The sequence below is a fragment of the Diceros bicornis genome, chromosome 31 (assembly GCF_020826845.1).
Source record: "Diceros bicornis minor isolate mBicDic1 chromosome 31, mDicBic1.mat.cur, whole genome shotgun sequence".
Lineage (NCBI taxonomy): Eukaryota > Metazoa > Chordata > Mammalia > Perissodactyla > Rhinocerotidae > Diceros > Diceros bicornis.
The window spans coordinates 12,812,089-12,832,061 of record NC_080770.1 but is presented as its reverse complement, the minus strand read 5'-3'; the positions used below and the strand labels follow the sequence as shown (position 1 = coordinate 12,832,061).

Genomic DNA, 19,973 nt, shown 5'->3' with positions numbered 1-19,973 from the left:
CAATCTAAAGAACAGGCAAGATAGATATTTTGCTCAAGCACTCAAGTATCTAATAAAAAGGAGAGTTAAGGACTAGAGTTCAGGTTTGCTGACCAGTACGCTTCCCTCTACACCTGGTGGAGATTAAAGGTAGAAAGACTTGCTGAACCTAATCTAGCAGAAAAGTGGAGAGGAGGGCATTTGTTCAATGGAAGTGTCTCTGCAGAGGCAGCCCGGGAATCAGGCTTGGCCCAGATCCGACGGCAGAGTGTGATGCTAACACAGGCAGGAAAGGGTTCCTCTGTGTCACTCCCTCCCCCACATCTCATTCCCCATCCGTGTCCTTGGAGCCTGCAATCTTAGCAGCTTCCAGGCTCCCACCGCGCAAGTGTCCTCGAGAGGCTCCTCGTGCAGCGGCCCCGAAGCCGCGCTCTTGACCACAACCGCAGCGTTGGAAGCGCGCGAGGGGGGATGGGGGGCACCACCGAGGAAGCAGCGCCCACTCGGCGAGCGCCGCCCGGATCCCCGGAGCAGAAAGGTCCTGGACTAAGGGGGCCACCTGGGAGAGATATCACGGCCCTCTAGCGGTGTCATCAAGAGAATGTAGGGATCTGCGGTCAGTGCAGACAAGCCGAGGGCAGGCGTTCCCAACGCTAGTTCTTTGAGTTCCAATTTTGTACCAGTTCTCTCTTATTTGCTCCACAATACAATCCAGAGGGGTTTGCTGCTGAGGAAACAGCCTCTGAAAGAATAAATGATATGGGCAAGGTCACATAATAACTGGTAAGGACAGGATTTGAACTCGTTTGACTTTTCCCACTAAACCTACGTTTTCTGTTTCAAGTGTCAATAGGCCATCGTTGGGGCAACTCAAAGAGTTTGTGGTTTATGTAAATGGAAGGAACAGTTTATAAGTGGAGAATTTGAAGACAAGGTCTTAGACTTCAGGTAAGGCCATAGATAAGAGGTTGAACAAAAGAGCCATCGGACAGTGGAGATTCAAGAGAGTAGATTGTCAAAGCCATGTGAGACAAGTTAGAAGACAAGGTTATTAAAAAAAAAAAGACTTTTTGCTTGCAAGAAACAGAAACTCTTACTAGTTTTAGCAAAATGAAGATATGTTTATTGTACTATATGAACAGATATATTTACATAATGTAAGGGCAGGAAGTTAGCCAGGTTTCCTAAAGAAACTGGAACTGGAAAATTGAAAGCCTCATTAACTCAGGAAGTTCTGCTCCTTCTCCATCGCTGTTTTTCTCTGGATGTCTCTATTCTTCTCACTCTCAAAACTCACTTTCTCTACAGCTGTTCATTAGGGTAGAACATGGCAATGCCACTGCTCCTAAGGTTTTACATCTTCCCATCAAGAGACCAGCCCAAAGAACCTGGGAAAGAGGATATTATGGACCCAGCTTGAGTTAGATTTTCACCTTTGGCCCAAACAGCTAGGATCAGAAAAAATTCTCATGCATATTAAACATGGAGGCTAGGGAGAACTGGTATGTTATACAGAAATCCCAAAGGTTATCCTTAATTTTAATGATCATTATCTGTGAGTTTTAATTGTCTTATCTATTGAACACCTTCCCCACATTTTCATAGGTCCCTACCTTATGAAGCTCACCTTTCCAAAGTAGAATTATAGCACTTTATTTCTCAGCCTCCAGTGCAGCTGACGTAGACATGTGATATGGGTTCTACCAGTCAGGCGCCCCTGCGCCAGACTTTAATGTGGAAGGAAACAACACAGAGTAAGCGAATAAACCACAGCAAGCAAAAGTCCGATTCCTGACCCTGTAAATGGGGGAGGATATGGATAATTTCTAGAGGGATTGATGGATTGGGGCAGCCGCCACATACTATTTATACAGTCCAATTTAAGGCTGGCAAATGAACAAAAGTTGGAGAAATAATTATTGGTGATATTTTCAAGCTGGTAATATTGGTGGTTTGATGAAAAATATCTGCAAGGGGACTATAAAGCAGTGAAAAATTAGCAGCTCTAGGATTAAATTTCCCTCTCAATTTTAAGTATCTTATCCCAGAAAATAATTAATATTAATTTGTCTCCATATTTTCCTACAGAAAAGAAACACAATTATCCTCTCATTTCTCTATTGTATCTTAGTGAAAAATGCCACGAAATAGAAATCGAAATCGAAGTCACGTGTGGGTGAGACAGGAAACAAGAATGTTGGGGGTAAGAGCTGAATGCTGCTTGAGCAAATAAATGACTCTAGTGTTGCAATTTCTAAATATAAAAAGATTTTAACCACCTCTATTACAAATTCCCCAAATAGAGGAGAGTTAGTGAAAATGTCCTGAAATGACTATGTAATATCTGCATTTTTCCACATGCAGCCTGAACATATAAGCTGTATATCAGGCTCAAGTTAAATAAAGCAGAAATTATGAATCTATCAACTACATTTAAATAACCCCAAACCATTACAACCTAGTCATACTCCCAGAAAACACACTCTGAGACTGGAAAAGGGTATAAAATCCCTTTTTGGCATCTATAAATTATGTCAAGCCAAGCTGATGATGACATGGTCCTATATGAGATGGTCAGATTGCGGGAACAATATTGAGGAGAAGCTGCAGACCATGGAGCTTTGTGGACAGTTGCCATAATGGCACTATGCTCTTGATATCATCCCCCAAATGCCACTGTTTTCCCACTCAACTCCCACCAAATCTAGCAGATTATATTCTTTTGCAGTATCCACCATATTGTTGGATGATGGAGCCAGATTAGGAATCAAACCAGCAAGATTAAAACTTGGTCCAGGAATACTCCCAATATCTCAAGTCTATTATTTTTTTTATTGTGTTTTTTTGTTTTGTTTTGTTTTGTTTTGTGAGGAAGATCAGCCCTGAGCTAACAGCCATGCTAATCCTCCTCTTTTTGCTGAGGAAGACCGGCTCTGAGCTAACATCTATTGCCAATCCTCCTCCTTTTTTTTCCCCCCGAAAGCCCTAGTAGATAGTTGTATGTCATAGATGGACATCCTTCTAGTTGCTGTATGTGGGATGTGGCCTCAGCATGGCCGGAGAAGCGGTGCGTCGGTGCGCGCCCGGGATCCAAACCCAGGCCGCCAGTAGTGGAGCGCGCGCACTTAACCGCTAAGCCATGAGGCCAGCCTCTCAAGTCTATTATTGCCTTCACTTATTTAAGATCTACCTGATCTTCTGCCAGAATTGTGCTAATAACGTTACATAAAGCAAGCAATGAATCCAAAGTTTCCTCTTCTCATCCCCTATGTTATGATGTTAAAGATCTGGATTCCTAACCCCCTTGTCCACTTATCTGGTCTGGGTATTGGGAAGGAATAGTTAAGGTGTCTGAGAATAAACTGGTCTGTTACTGGCCACATTTCTGTCCTTCTAATGAGATCTACCATAATCCAAGGTCTCATTTCAGGTCTCATTTCATTCATTAAAACATCCCAACTTCCAGTTCTGGACAAGAGGGAGTGGATACACTTCTCTGTATTCCTACCACTAATTACAGCTAAAACTTTGGACAAATATAAGAAGACTCTGAAAAGTACAGAGGAGGCAAAAGAGCTAGAGACCTTGGAACCCAAGGAATGATGTGGTAGTGAGTTTCCTTGGTTTTCTTTTTGCTTCAATTATCCGAAACTGGGTGCTCAAGAAGCCTGTGACCCAAAAACACTAATAAGCACAGACCAAAACAAAAAAACACCAAGAAAAACCTATTTTCTCCAGCCAGAGAGCCGGGTAAGGGACAGCCTAGCAAGGCAGAAAACTTTTAGAAAATAACTGCCCTACTGTAGCCAAACACGTTAGGAAAACCTATGGTTCCACCCCCAACTCCATAAACAAAGGCCATGTGGGAACCTAGACTCCCACCATCACTGGCTATAACAAAGTACCCCTTCCCTTCTCCACGGTGGCGTCAGAGGCAGCTAAATGGGAAGCTGAGACCTTCATCATCTCTCAGCAAGAATGAGCCCCCTACCCCAGCCTCCCTAGTGTCCATAGAGGCCACATGGGGAAGCAGTAATGTGTTGACCCTACTCCCACCAGCCATAATGGTGTCAGCAGAGGCCTAGTGGGGAGCCCTAAGGTACCCTTCTCCCCACCAGTGTCAGTGGAGGCTGACTAGGGAATCTGATTCCCACCTAGCAGTAACAAGGCTGTGCCCCCATGCCCTTGCCAGTAGCATATCAGACAAGATGTGCTAAAACAGAAGATTTAAGTAATATGTTTTTTTAATTGTACTAAAATACACAAAATAAAATTTAACATCAAAACCCTTTTTAAGTGTACAGCTCAAGGGCGTTAAGTATATCCACAGTGTTGTGCTACCATCACCACCATCCACCCACAGAACTCTTTGCATCTTGCAAAACTAAGACTCCACACCTATTAAACAATAACTCCCCCACGTCCTCCCTCCTCGCAGCCCCTAGCAATAACCATCCAATTTTCTGTCTTTATGAATTTGACTACTCTAGTACTCAGATAAGTGGAATCATGCAGCACATGTCCTTTTGTGATTAGCTTATTTCACTTAGCATAATGTCTTCAAGGTTCATCCATGGTACAGTATATGTCAGAATTTCCTTCCTTTTCAAGCTGAATAATATTCCATTGTATGTATAACCACATTTTGTTTATCCATTCATCCATCAATGGGCTTTTGGGTTGCTTCCACTTTTTGGCTATTGCAAATACTGCTGCTATGAACATAGGTGTACAAATATCTCTTCGAGTCCCTGCTTTCAATTCTTACACACACACAGCCCTAGGAATGGAATTGCTGGGTCACATGGTAGTTCTATGTTTAACCTTTGAGAAACTGCCAAACTGTTTCCATAGCAGCAGCAGCATTTTACACTCTCACCACTAGTGCACAAGGGGTCCAATTTCTCCACATCCTCTCCAACACTTGTTGTATTCTGGTTTTTTGATGGTAGCCATCTTAGTGGATGTAAAGAGGTCTCTTATTGTGGTTTTTATTAGCATTTCCCTAATTATTAGCAGTGTTGAGCATCATTTCATGTGCTTATTAGCCATTTGTATATCTTCTTTAGAGAAATGTCAAGTCATTTACCCATTTCTTAATTGGGTTATACAGTATGTTTTGTTGTTGTTGAGTGGTAGGAGTTCTTTATATTTTCTGCATATTTACTCCTTATCAGATATATGATTCACAAATTTTTTCTGCCAGTCTGTGGATTGCCTTTTCACTCTCTTGATTGTGTCCTTTAACGCACAGAAGTTTTAAATTTTGAAGTAGTTCGGTTTCTCTATTTTTTCTTTTGTTGTCTGTGCTTTTAGTCTCATATCCAAAAAATCATTGCCAAATCCAATGTCATGAAACTTTTCTCCTGTATTTTCTACTAAGAGTTTGTTATGTTGTCCCAGCCTATTGATAGTAATGTTCTCAGCTAGGAATGCCTGAGGCACTTGCCCAGCCTGTATTTATTCATAGTGAGCCCCACACATTCCCCACCCCACCCCACCCCGACCAGAGCCCATCTTGTGGCTGGGCCAGCCCTTATGGCTCTTATTATGATCATAGAATGCACTTCAGCAAGAAACCATCAGAGAACTTTTAAGAACAAGATTTATTACTCACAGGTGATGGAGGATACATAGCATGCCTGAGGGCCACACAGTAAGGATGTAGATGGAGAGAGAAGGAAGGATTATGGACCTGAGCCTCTGCCTTTATTTCAGGCCCAAGGGTGAGGTGTCTAGGATTTCACAGGTTTACTCTTTATTGGTGAATTTGAAGCATTACAGTGGGAATTAGGGCATGGAAAAGAAGAAGACGAGTTACTCACTGTTAGTTTTCTAGGCTACCCAGGGCTTTCTAGAGGAGAAATTCATGGGTGGGGGTGGCCTGGTTTCTAGTCTGGTTGTTTTGCTAGTAGCTGTGTTGTACAGCTGGCAATATGTTTATTCGAGAGGAATGTCTTTGAAATGGATGCCTCAACAAGCAAAAGCCTAATGTCAAGCACCCACATTACATTCAAAAAGCTTAATGTCAGGCACTGACACTGCAGAGTTTTATAGTTTTAGGTCTTACATTTAGGTCTTGGATCCATTTTGAGTTAAATTTGTATACGGTGTAGGGTAAGGGTCTGACTTCATTCTTTCGTATGTGGATATACAGCTTTCCCAACACTATTGTCTTTCTCCGCTGAATGATCTTGGCACACTCACCAAAAAACCATTTGACCATATACGTGAGAGTTTATTTCTGGTCTCTATATTCTGTTCCATTGGTCTGTCTTTATGCCAGTATCACACTGGGCTTTTTTGTTTGTTTTGGTTTGTTTGTTTGTTTGTTATTAAGATTTTTTTTTTCTGAGGAAGATTAGCCCTGAGCTAACATCTGTTGCCAATCCTCCTCTTTTTGCTGAGGAAAACTGATCCTGGGCTAACATCCGTGCCCATTTTCCTCTACTTTATATGTAGGATGCCTGCCACAGCATGGCTTGATAAGCAGGGCATAGGTCCGCACCCGGGATCCAAACCTGTGAACCCCAGGGTGCGGAAGCGGAGCACACGAAGTTAACCACTATACCACTAGGCCAGCCCCAAGATTTTATTTTTTTAGAGCATTTTTAGGTGCACAGCAAAATTGAGGAGAAGGTACAAATATTTCCCATATACCCCTGCCCCCACACATGAATAGTCTCCCCTGTTATCAACTTCCCTCACCAGAGTGGGACATTTGTTATAACTGATGAACCTACATTGACATTATAATCACCTGAAGTCCATAGTTTATGTTATGATTTACTCTTGGTGTTGTACATTCTATAGGTTTTGACAAATGTATAAGGACATGTATCCATCATTATGATATCACACAGAGTATTTTTCACTGATCTGAAAGTCTTCTGTGCATCACCTAGTCATCCCACCCACTCCTCTCCACTCCCCGCCTAACCGCTGGCAACCACTGATGTTTTTTTTTTTTTTGTGAGGAAGATCAGCCCTGAGCTAACATCCATGATAACCCTCCTCTTTTTGCTGAGGAAGACCAGCTCTGAGCTAACATCTATTGCCAATCCTCCTCATTTTTTTTTTCCCCAAAGCCCCAGTAGATAGTTGTACGTCATAGTTGCATATCCTTCTAGTTGCTGTATGTGGGACGCGGCCTCAGCATGGTGGGAGAAGCGGTGTGTTGGTGCGTGTCCGGGCTCCGAACCCGGGCCGCCAGTAGCAGAGTGTGCACACTTAACCGCTAAGCCACGGGGCCGGCCCACCACTGATCTTTTTATGGTCTCCATAGTTTTGCCTTTTCCAGAATATCATATACTTGGAATCAAACAGTATGTAGCCTTTTCACATTGGCTTCTTTCACTTAGTAATATGCATTTATGGTTCCTCTAGGTCTTTTCATGGCAGCTCATTTCTTTGTAGTGCTGAATAATATTCCATTATCTGAATGTACCTCAGTTTATTTATCCATTCACCTACTGAAGGACATCTTGGTTGCTTCCAAGTTTTGGCAGTTATGAATAAAGCTGCTGTAAACATCTGTGTGCAGGTTTTTGCATGGACATAAGTTTTGAACTCCTTTGGGTAAATACCAAGGAGTGCAATTGCTAGGCATTAAGGTAAGAGTATGTTTAGTTTTAAAAGAAACTGCCAAACTGTCTTCCAAACTGGCTGTACCATTTTGCATTCCCACCAGCAATGAATGAGAGTTCCTATTGCCTTACATCCTCACCAGCATTTGGTGTTGTCAGTGTTCTGGAGTTTGGCCATTCTAATAGGTGTGCAGTTATATCTCACAGTTGTTTTAATTTTCATTTCCTTTTGACATATGATGTGGAGCATCTTTTCATATGTTTATTTGCCATCTGTTTATCTTCTTTGGGGAGGTGTCTGTTCAGATCTTTTGCCCATTTTTTAATTGGGTTGTTTGTTTTTTTATTGTTGAGTTTTAAGAGTTCTTTGTATATTTTGGATAACAGTCATTTATCAAATGTGTCTTTTGCAAATATTTACTCCCAGTCTCTGGCTTGTCTTCTCATTCTCTTGACATTGTCTTTTGTAGAGAAGAAGTTTTTAATTTTAATGAAGTCCAGCTTATCAATTATTTCTTCATGGATCATACCTTTGATGTTGTATCTAAAAAGTCATCACCATATCTAAATCATCTAGGTTTGCCTATGTTATCTTCTAGGAGTTTTATAATTTTATGTTTTGCGTTTAGGTCTGTGATCCATTTTAAGTTAATTTTTGTGAAAGGCGTAAGTTCTGTGTTTAGATTCATTTTTTGGAATGTGAATGTCCAGTTATTCCAGCACCATTTGTTAAAAGACTGTCTTTGCTCCATCGACTTGCCTTTGCTCCTTTGTCAAAGATCAGTTGACTTATTTGTGCGGGTCTATTTCTGGGCTCTCTATTCTGTTTCATTGATTTATTTGTCTATTCTTTTGACAATACCACACTGTCTTTATTACTGTAGCTTTGTAGTGAGTCTTGAAGTTGAGTAGTGCCAGTCCTCTGAATTTATTCTACTTCTTCAATATCATATTGAGGATTCTGAGTTATTAGCCTTTCCCTATAAACGTTAGAATGAATTTGTTGATACTCACAATGTAACTTGCTGGGATTTTGATTGGAATTGCCTTGAATCTATAGATAAAGTTGGGAAGAACTGACATCTTGACAATATTGAGTCATGGAATATCTCTCTATTTAGTTCTTATTTTATTTCCTTCATCAGAGTTGTGTAGTTTTCCTCATATAGATCTTGTATATATTTTGTTAAGTTTATACCTAAGTATTACATTTTCTTGAGTGCTAATGTAAATGGTATTGTGTTTTTAATTTCAAATTCCACTTTTTCATTGCTCATATATAGAAAAGTGATTGTTGTATATTAACCTTGTATTCTGCAACCTTGCTATTATCACTTATTAGTTCCAGGAGTTTTTTTGTTGATTCTTTTGGATTTTCTACATAAATGATCATGTCATCAGCAAAGAAAGACAGTTTTATTTCTTCCTTCCCAATATACATCTTTTATTTACTTTTCTTGTCTTATTGCATTAGCAATAACTTCCATTACAGTACTGAAATGGAGTGGTAGATGGAATATCCCTGCCTTGTACCTGATCTTAATGAGAAAGCTTTGAGTTTCTCACAATTAAGTATAATATTATCTGTATGTTTTCTTGTAGATATTCTTTATCAAGTTGAAGAAGTTGCCTCTATTGCTAGTTAACGGAGAGTTTTTATCATGAATGCGTGTTGGATTTTTGTCAAATTCTTTTTCTGTATCTATTGATATGATCATGTGATTTTTCTTTTTATCTTGTTGATGTGATGGATTACATTAAATGATTTTTGAATGTTGAACCAGCATTGCATACTTGGGATAAATCATACTTGGTTGTGGTATATAATTCTTTTAATGCATTGTTGGATTTGATTCCATAATATTTTGTTGAGGATTTTCACATCTATGTTCATGAGAGATATTGGTCTGTAGTTTTCATGTAATATCTTTGTCTGACTTTTTAGAGTAATACTGACCTCATAGAATAAGTTAAGAAGTATTCCCTCTGCTTCTATCCTCTGAAAGCTCTATAACTATTAAAGAAATTGAATTTGTACTTTTAAAACTCCTAAAAAAGACATCTCCAGGCCTGGAAGATTTCACTGGAGGATTCTACCTAGTATTTTAAAAATACTTAACACCAGTTCTTCATAATCTTTTTCAGAAAATGAAGAGGAAGAAGCATTTCCCAACTCGTTTGAATAGGCCAATATTATTCAGACAAAGACAGTACAAAAGAAGAAAAACACAGATCAATATCTTTCATGACTGTATACATAAAAACTATTTACAAAATATTAGCAAATATACTTCATCAATATATAAAAATAATTTTACACCATTCCAAATGTGATTTATTCCAGAGACACATGGCTGGTCAATAGTCAAGAATCAATCAATGTAATCCATCATATTAATAGGCTAAAGAAGAAAAATCACGTGATCTTATTAATTGGTGCAAAAAAAAAAAAAGGCATTTGACAAAACCCAAGACCCATTCATAATAAAAACTCTCAGAAAAATAGGAATTTAGGGAATGTCCTCAACTTGATAAAGAGAACCTACAAAAAATTTATGGCTAACATCACACTGAATCATGAAAAATGGAATTCTTTCCCCCTAAGATCAGGACCAATACAAGAATGTCTGTTCTCACTACACTTACTAGCATAGTACTGGAAGTCCTAGCCAGAACAATAAGACAGAAAAGTAAATGGAAGCATACAGATTGGAAAGGAAGAAATAAGAATGTTCCTATTTACAGATGACATGATGATCTATGTAGAAAATCCCCAAGCAATCAAAAAAAAAAAAAAGAACTCCTAGAACTAGTAAGTTGAGTTCAGCAATGTCACAGAATACAAGATCAATACACAAAAATGAATTGTATTTCTATATAATAGCAATGAATATGTTGAAACCAAAATTCTAAATGCAGTACTATTTACAAGTGCTCAAAAAATTAAATACTTAAATATAAATCTAACATGTACAGGACTTGTATTTTGAAAACTACCAAGTATTGATGAAAGAATTTAAAGTAGGATACATAAATGAAAAGACATACTGTGTATGTGGATTGGAGAACTCAATGTAGTAAAGATGTTAATTCTCCCCAAATTGACCTACAGGTTTAACACAATTTCAATCAAAATCTTAGCAATATTTTTTGTAGATACAGATAAATTATTTTAAAATTTATATGGAAAGGCAAAGGAACTAGAATAGATCAAAAAAAAATTTGAAAAAGATGAATAAAGTGGGAAGAAACACACTACCTGACCCTAAGACATTATATAGATACACTAATGAGGACTGTGTGGTATTGGCATAGTAACAGGTACATAGATCATTGGATTAGAACACACAATTCAGAAACAGATCCACACAAGTACAGCCAATTGATTTTTTGGTAAAGGTAATTCAGTGGCGGAAGGAGAGTCTCCTCAACAACTGTTGCTGAAACAATTGGATAGACATATGCTACACAAAAATAAAAGAACCTCAACCTAAGTCTCTCACCTTATACAAAAATTAATTCAAAACGGATCACAGATTTTAATATAAACACTTTTAGAAGAAAGCATAGGAGAAAATCTTTGGTACCTAGGACTCATTGAGGAGTTCTTAGACATGACACCAAAAGCATGATCCATAAAAGAAAAAAAATCAATGTTAGACTTCATCAAAATTTAAAACTTTGTTCTGTGAAAGACCCTGTTAAGAAGATGAAATGACAAGCTACAGAGAGGAAGAAAACACTTACAAACCACATATCTGACAAAAGATTTCTATCTAGAATATATAAAAAATTCTCAAAATGCAGCAGTGAAAAAACCAAATGATCCAGTTTTGAAATGGGCAAACATAAAGACGCATCTCACTGAAGAGGATATACAGATGGCAATAAGTACATGGAAAGATATTCAACATATTAGCCATTAGAGAAATGCAAACTAAATCCACAATGAGATAATCACTACACACCTATTGAAAGAACTAAAATAAATAGTGACAATACCAAATGCTGGTGAAAACGCAAAGAAATTGGATCTCTGTTACACTGCTAGTAGAAATATAAAATGGTACAGCCATTCTGGAAAATAGTTTGACAGTTTCTTTAAATACTAAACTTACACTTTCCATTAAACCCAGGAAGTGTACTCCTAGGTGTCTATCCTGGAGAACTGAAAGCTGCTGTCTGCACAACTTATACATGAGTGTTCATAGCAGCTTTATTTGTAATAGCCCCAAAGCTGAAAGCTTTCAAAATGTCCCTCAATAGGTATATAGTTAAACAAACTATGGTCATCCATACCATGGAATACTGCTCAGAAATAAAAAGGAACAAACTACATTGATACACACAACAACATGGATGGATTGCAAGAGCATTAAGCAGAATGAAAAAAAGCCAATCTCAAAAGGTACATGCTGAATTATTTAATTTATATAACATTCACAAAATGACAAAAGTGTAGAGATGGAAAACTTTAGTGACTGCCAGGGGTTAAGGAAGTTGGAGGGAGAGTGACTATAAAGGTATAACATGAGGTGTATCTTTGTGGTGATGGAATAGTTCTGTATCTTGATCATGGTGATGGGTACACAAATACACACGTGACAAAATGGCACAGAACTACAAGCACACATTATACCAAGGTTGATTTCCTCATTCTGATATTGTGCTACAGTTATGTAAAATGTAACCATTGGGAGAATCCAGGTTCAGGGTACACAGGACCTCTCTGTACTATTTTTGTAAATTATTATGAATCTGTAATTATTTAAAAATAAGAAGTTTTTAAAAATCCTGCATCCTTCGCTAAACTCAGACTTCACGGAAAGTCAGTATATTACCAGTCCAGCAAGGAGCTGAAACTCTACACCATTGCAGTAGTGGGAAAAGTCCTATTTATCCCAATGTCCCCTTGCCTCCTCCCTCTCTGCAGCCTGGCAGAACTGCCACTAAGTGCATGGTTTTGTGTTGACTAGAGGTCAGAATACTCTCCAAGTGAGGGAAGCATCCCCACCAACTAGCCACTCTTTGGGTCTCTTCATGATAACATATCAGAACTGAATCCTACTGCAAACTTCAAATTGAAGGTATCCTGTTTAAGAGGATATGTGAGGAAAGAAATGTGAGTGTCCCCAGGCATTGTGGAAATATAAGTTGCAGCAAGGCAAGAGATGCTAGGTTCTGAACTCCAAATAACTCCTTCAGTTTTTTCAGGCTTAACTCCTGTGTTTGGGGGTGGGGAGGGAGAGCAGGGAAGAGTAGTTCATTCAGCTGTGGCAGAAGGAGTTACACCTGAGAAACATCTATCTGAAAACCAACTGAAAAGCCCTACAATGAGATGTTAGAGGGCTCTATGTAGCAAGCTTAGAATTTTCCTTCTCCTTTGGCTCAGAAACTATCATAACTGGCCTGGCTTCAGTGGACAGAAATAATTCACAATCCCCACACCAGATAACAGTCCCTAGGAAGAGTTATAGAAAACCAGGACTCAAGAGTTCACTATCTTTCTTTAACTCTTGTTTATAAAGGGCCCAGGACTCTGATACAAACCATGGTTACAGATGGGCATGAGGGTGGGCAGAACACAAGGAATTAAAGTCCAAGTCCCAGGTTTAGGAGGATAAGAAAAGTGCAGGTAAAGTCCTAAATACAAAAGTCTATAAACTTGGTATTACTCTGTAAAACATAAGTGCTATAGCTGCAGCTACAGATTGTTGACACATGGGGACTGATGAGTATTGAAGGAGATCAATTTTTTCAGGGCTCCAGGGCTCATATCATATAACCTCTTGAACCAAGTATATAAACAGGCTCCTAGTACAATTTCATTGTTTATTTAAATAGTACTTGTATCTGCAAACTGCTCTGAAATAATAAAAAAAACCCTCCTCATCTGAGTTGAATGTTGAGAATCCTGAAATTCTGTTAGATTGTCACCTTCCTTCTCCATCTTGGCTTTTTCTTGATGTGTGTTCTTTTCAAAGGTTAGACTGGAATAGTAATAAGTAATTAATGGTGTTCTTTTCTCATAGGCCATACAAGTAATGACTGGTGTGATTCATCACGGCCTGGGAGAGATCTGGTCTTATTTGGTAGTCTCACAAATTTATACATTTGGAAAATCATATCTTCCTCTCGTAGCAATAACAGGATACGCATTTTGGTCAGCTCTGTTTGTGAGTAAATTATCTACTCCCTGATTGGTATTCATTAATTTTTTCATTACATGCAGTGGCTGTCTCTGAGCTTAGCATTGTGCCAGAGACAGAACACTAAAAATGCACGATCCCTGCTCTCAAGGAACTCATTCTTATATCTAGTTGAAAAGGAATATATCAATATGAAAAAACTTCTATTCTTGTCAGTAATATTCTTTCATAATAAGAGTCTATTTTGTTAAAGGGTCACTTTCTGCATGCTCTTGGATATGGGGAACAACAGTAAGATGCACAATGGGCATTTTGGGAAAACAGAAAATGATTGGTGACCATTCTACCATCCATCAGGCATTTATTTTGCCAGTGGGGCAAGCAAGGGAAAACATGATTACTACGGAAGTAGTGGGATATACAGAACTTGTGTAGGAAAAGAAAAAATGAAATCTTTTTTGTTCTATTGCTCCAAGAAGAATTTGGTAGAATTTACAGAGATTTCTAAGGTAAATTTTTTTGTGTCTGACAGTATGGTAGGTGATGTGCCATTGTCTACACAAAATCCTGAGTGAAATAATAATAATAATACATTTGAGATTTGGTCATTCAACCAACACTTATTGAGTACCCACTATGTGTCAGGTGCCTGTTCTAGGTGCCTAAAATATATCAACAAACAAAACAAAAATCCCAGCCCTATGGAGCTTTATTCTAGCAGGGGGCAGTATGTTATAAGATGATAAGGCTATAGAAGTAAAAAAGAAAAAGTAGAGTAGGGTAAGGGGGAATGGAATTTCTGGGAAAGTAGCAGAGGGGTATGAGTTATGGTTTTAAATTGGATGTTCAAGGTAGGCCTACTTGAAAAAGTTACTATTAGTAATCTATTGTTATACAACAAACCACCACAAAACCCAGTGGCATACAACTGTGAGTATTTATTTCTTACTCATGCATCTGTAAATAGGCAGAGATTCAGCTGATCTAGGCCGGGACTAACCAGGCTTGGCTTCAAGCTACAGGTTAGGTACAGATCTTATCCTCCTTAGACTAGTGGCTACTAAAAGCATGTTCTTTTCACAGTGAAAGGCAGGAACACAAAAGGGCAGGCGTAATCACACAAGAACATTTCAAGCCTTGACTTGGCTCATGTCTGCTAACATCCCAGTCAAAGCAAATAAAATGGCCAAGTCTTAAATTGAGGGACAGAGAAGCATAGTTCAACCACCATGAAACCATGGCAAGAGTATGGAAATATAATGTTATTACCTGGAAGTAAATAATTGTGACCAATAATTCAAGCTATCATGGTGGCATTTGAGCAAAGACTTGAAAAAGTGAGACTTGTGGCCAAATGTGGAGGAAGAACATTCTAAGATAGGAAACAGCCAGAACAAAGTCTTCAATGTCTAGTATGACTGCAGTGTTCCTAGAAAAATATGGCCAGTATTGCTGAAGCAAAGTGAGAAAGAGCAAAAGCATCAGAAAAGACGTCAGAAAAAATAATGAGGGAAAAGATAATATAGGACTTTATAAGTCATTGCAAGGACTTTGGCTTTTATTGTAAGTGAAATTGGAGTTATTATAGTGTTTCATGAATAGAGTTAAATAATATGGCATAAGTTTTAAAAAGATCACTTTGGATGCTGTGTTGAAAATATAATGAAGGGGGCCAAGGAGATCTTTTAGAAAGCTACTGAATAAATCCAGGTAGACCCAAACAAATTTCGTAGTAGTGAAGGGGGTAAAAAGTAACGTGATTTTAAATATATTGTTGAGGTAGAGCTAATTGAATATCTTAATGGATTGGGTGTGGAATGTAAGAGAAAGAGAGAAGTGAAGGATAATGCCAGGATTTTGGTTTAGGCTAATAGAAGGAATGAATTGCCATCAACTAATACAGGGAAGACTGTGGGTAGAGCTGGTTTTCAGAGAAGATAATGAGTTTATTTTGAACACATTGAGTTTGAGATATCTATTTTATATTCAACTGGAGATGTTGAGCAGCCTGTTGGATATGGAATCTAGAGTTTAGATGAGAGAGTTAGGCTTAAGATATAAGTTTAGAATTCACTAGCAGGTAGATATTTGAAAACCGTGAGACTGGATGAGATCACCAAGGAATTGAAGAAGAAGAAAAAGAGACGATGACCAAGTACTAGAGCTGCACTGTCCAGTACACTAGCCACTACTAACATGTAGCTTTTCAGCATTCACAATGTGGCTAACCCACATTGAGAAGTGTTGTGAATGTGAAATACATACCAGATTTCAAAACCTTAATATAAAAGTATAAAATGTAAAGTAAATAAACAAAAATATGTAATAAAAAATGTAGGGGCCGGCCTGGTGGCGCAAGCGGTTGGGTGCGCGTGCTCCGCTGCGGCGGCCCGGGGTTCGCTGGTTCGGATCCCGGGCGCGCACCGAAGTACTGCTTGGTAAGCCATGCTGTGGCGGCGTCCCATATAAAGTGGAGGAAGATAGGCACCGATGTTAGCCCAGGGCCGTCTTCCTCAGCAAAAGAAGAGGAGGATTGGCGGATGTTAGCTCAGGGCTGATCTCCTCACAAAAAAAAAAAAAAAAAAAAAAAAAAAAAAGTAAAATATGTCATAATTTTATATTGATTCTATGTTGAAAAAAATGAACAAAAGTGGGTCCTAGAGCAAATTAAGTTTGAACTATTGCTGGAGGCAAAAATGATAAAACTGAGGCTGTCCTACTTTGGGTACGTCATGAGAGAGCAGGATTCTTTGGAAAAGACAATAATGCTGGGAAAAGTAGAAGGCAGCAGGAAAAGAGGAAGGCCAAATAGGACATGGATTGAATCCATAAAAAAAACCATAGGCATGAGTCTATAGAAGCTGAGTAGGGCTGTTGAGGACAGGACGTTGTGGACATCACTCATTCACAGGGTCACCAGGAGTTAGAGCCAACTTGATGGTACCTAACAACAATGTTGAAATGATAGCATTTTGGATATATAGGGTTACATAAAATATAATAAAGTCAATTACACATATTTTTTCCTTTTCCTAATGTGGTACAGGAAAACTTAAAATTACATATATTCTTTGTAATATATTTCTATTGGACAGCCCTGGACAATAGTATTCTGACTGAAGACAGTGCGATAAATAGAATGTTTTAGCACTGTCACTCTATGAGTAGTAAGACATTAGATCTTAGAAAGCGAGGAGGTCACCACAGTTTGGACAAGAAAAATGAGGGCCTTAATTCAATTTAGAGGTGCCAAATATATAGGTTCTAAGTGAAGAACAGATGAGTCAATTGTATTAATATTTCAAATAATATTCTGGTTAAAAATCAGGTTGCCATTGTAAAAATTGTCACATATATCCATATTTATGATATAAAAGTATTTAAAATTATTTGGGATTTTTTGTTTATTTGTTTAACTCAAACAATTTTTCTGAAACTATTATTTCCTCTGTTAATAAATATTTTGGGTTTATTCAAACATTTATTTACCATTTAATTTGTGTTTGGCATTTTGCTAGATGTGAGAATTAAAAGAAAAATAAATAATATGTTACTTAATCTCAACAAACTTACACTTCAGACTAGGAGACATTCTTTTATTATTTAAAAAAATTGTTTTGAGTCCATTAAGTACCACACTGATTGTGGGGAAATGGGAGAAAGGGCCTTTGAAGGTATTTCTGGTTGAGGGAATAACATGGATGTTGTTCACAATCAAGAATGTTTTGATTGTTATGAGTTCATCTCCCATCCCTTCAAAATACCTTCTTTATTTTCAATTATTTTTATGAGATCTTCATGGGGATGTTAGCTCTGGCTCTTATAGGATGTTGCTAGCATTTTCCATGTACCTATTTCAACATGAACAGGAAGACATTATAACCACTAATACTTGTATGGGGTTATTAAAACATTGATTCAAAATTTTAATGAGAGAAAAATTCTAAGTTTAGCCACTCAATATAAGACAATTCCAGAAGAAAATTGCTGACAGTGAATTGGATATGCATTGGCTTCTATATTAATTCTCTGAATTAACTAAGTCTATTGGAGAGAAGTTTTGTGAGTTAGGTGCTATTGTCATTCTATTTTTTATTTTTTTAATGTTTAAATAAAACATACATTAAAAATGTCCAAGCATCATGGCAGAATGAGCTCTCCCCTTAGACTCTCCCCCCTAAGATACAACAAAAAGGACATTCATATACCAAGAGAGGACATTCATACAACACAAAAGATGTCTGAGAGACCCACACAGCCCTACGTCTGAAAGTGGAGGTACTGGGCCCCCCCAGAGGAAGTGGAAGATGGTAAAGAGAGCTCCTCTCCCTCCCGAATGGCAGCGACCCTGGGACCACGTGTCTCTGAGAGGGGAGAAGGGAGAGGTGGCATTCCACAGGAAAACAGTCACTCTCCAAGTTCCCTCACAGCCCATGGGAAACCCCCACATGGAGGTGACTGAACTGTTGCAGGGGTGTCTTCATCAAGCTAGCACCCCAGAAGAGCAGATAGCGAGGGAAGAGCAAGAAGCCCCCAGGATTGGGCAGGCAAAAGTGCCCCACCCTAGCCCTGTGCTCCAGCTCAGCCAGTCAGCAAGAGCGCCCATGCACTCCACAGAAAAGGAGCAGCTAGAGGCCAGGGCTTGTGGCGTGCCCAGAATACACAGTTTTTGACCCCCACCCAGTGGTGGCAGGTGGAAGCTGCAACCACATAATATTGCTATGCAGAGGTACAAATCCATGCCATTAAACAGTATGCAAAAATATATTAAATCTCCAGACCAGAAGGAAAATGACAAGCACTCAGAAATCAATCCTGAAGGCACAGAAATCTGTAATCTAAATGAAAGAGAATTCAAAATAGCTATTATTAAAAAGCTCAACAAGTAACAAGATAATACAGATAGACAGTTCAATGAAATCAGGAACTTCTTCACAGAAGAGATTGAAACTATAAAGAAAAACCCAATCAATCAGAAATGTTGGAGATGAAAAACACAATGGAGGAGATAAAGAAAAATCTGGAGTCTTTAAATAACAGAGCTGACAATATGGAGGACAGAATTAGCAATCTAGATGATAGGAATACAGAAATGCTTCAGATGGAGGAGAAGACAGAACTAAGACTAAGAAGAAATGAAGAAATTCTCCAAGAAATATCCGACTCAATTAGGAAACACAACATAAGGATTATGGGTATTCCAGCAAGAGAAGAGAGGGGAAAAGGAGCAGAGAGCTTATTCAAAGAAATAATAGCTGAGAACTTCGCAAACCTGGTGAAAGAGCTGGAAATACAAGTGAATGAAGCCAATAGATCTCCTAGCTATATTAATGTGAAAAGATCATTTCCAAGGCATATAGTAGTAAAGCTGGAAAAAATAAATGGCAAAGAAAACATATTAAGGGCAGGAAGGCAGAAGAAAATAACTTAACAAAGGATACCCTATCTGACTTTCAGTGGATTTCTCAGCAGATACCTTACAGGCTTGGATAGAGTGGAATGATATATTCAAAATTCTGGAAGACAAAAACTTTCAGCCAAGAATACTCTGTCCAGTAAAAATATCCGTCAGATATGATGGAGAAATAAAAACTTTTCCAGATAAAGAAAAGTTAAGGGAGTTCATCACCACAAGATAACAACTACAAGGAATGCTCAAGAAGACCCTCATACCTGAAAAAAAAAAAAGAAAAAGAAAGGGGATACAAAGCCTTGAGCAAGGAGAAAAATAGGTACACAAAATCAGAAAAATTGCAGCTCTCTATCAGAATAGGCTAGCAATCACTTAATTATAACATCAAAGATAAAGGGAAGGAAAACCCCAAAAATAAATATAATTTCATCATTTTAACCACGAACTCACAATACAAGATGGAATATGTTGTGAAAATAATAACTTAGAAGAAGAAGAGGGAGGGGATGGAATCAACTTAGTCTAAGGAAATAAGAAGCTATCAGAAAATGGACTATCTCATCTATGAGATTTTTTATACAAACCTCCTGGTAACCACTAAACAAATAATCAGAATAGAGACACAAATGATAAATAAAGAAAAAACTAAGAAAACCATCAGAGAGAACTACCAGACTGAATTGGTAGTCCGAAACACATGGGACAAGAAAAAAAGGAAATGTGGAAGAACTGGAAAATGAGTAATAAAATGGCAGCATTAAGCCCTCATATATCAATATTCATTCTAAATGTTAATGGATTGAGTTCTCCAATCAAAAGACACACAGTGGCAGTATGGATTAAAAA

General features: G+C 38.3%; 1 protein-coding gene across 3 annotated transcripts in view; it reads left to right on the top strand.

The window, feature by feature from the left end:
• Window positions 1–19,973, top strand: part of MS4A13 (membrane spanning 4-domains A13) — a 92,748-nt gene that overhangs the window by 37,073 nt on the left and 35,702 nt on the right. Inside the window, exon 8 of one of the 3 annotated variants that reach the window (XM_058526755.1) lies at window positions 2,111–2,130. The exons of the other annotated variants lie outside the window; for them this stretch is intronic. The gene's annotated coding sequence lies outside the window, so the exon portion shown is untranslated. Of the gene's footprint in view, window positions 1–2,110; window positions 2,131–19,973 lie in introns of those variants that run through there. 3 annotated transcript variants of the gene reach the window in all.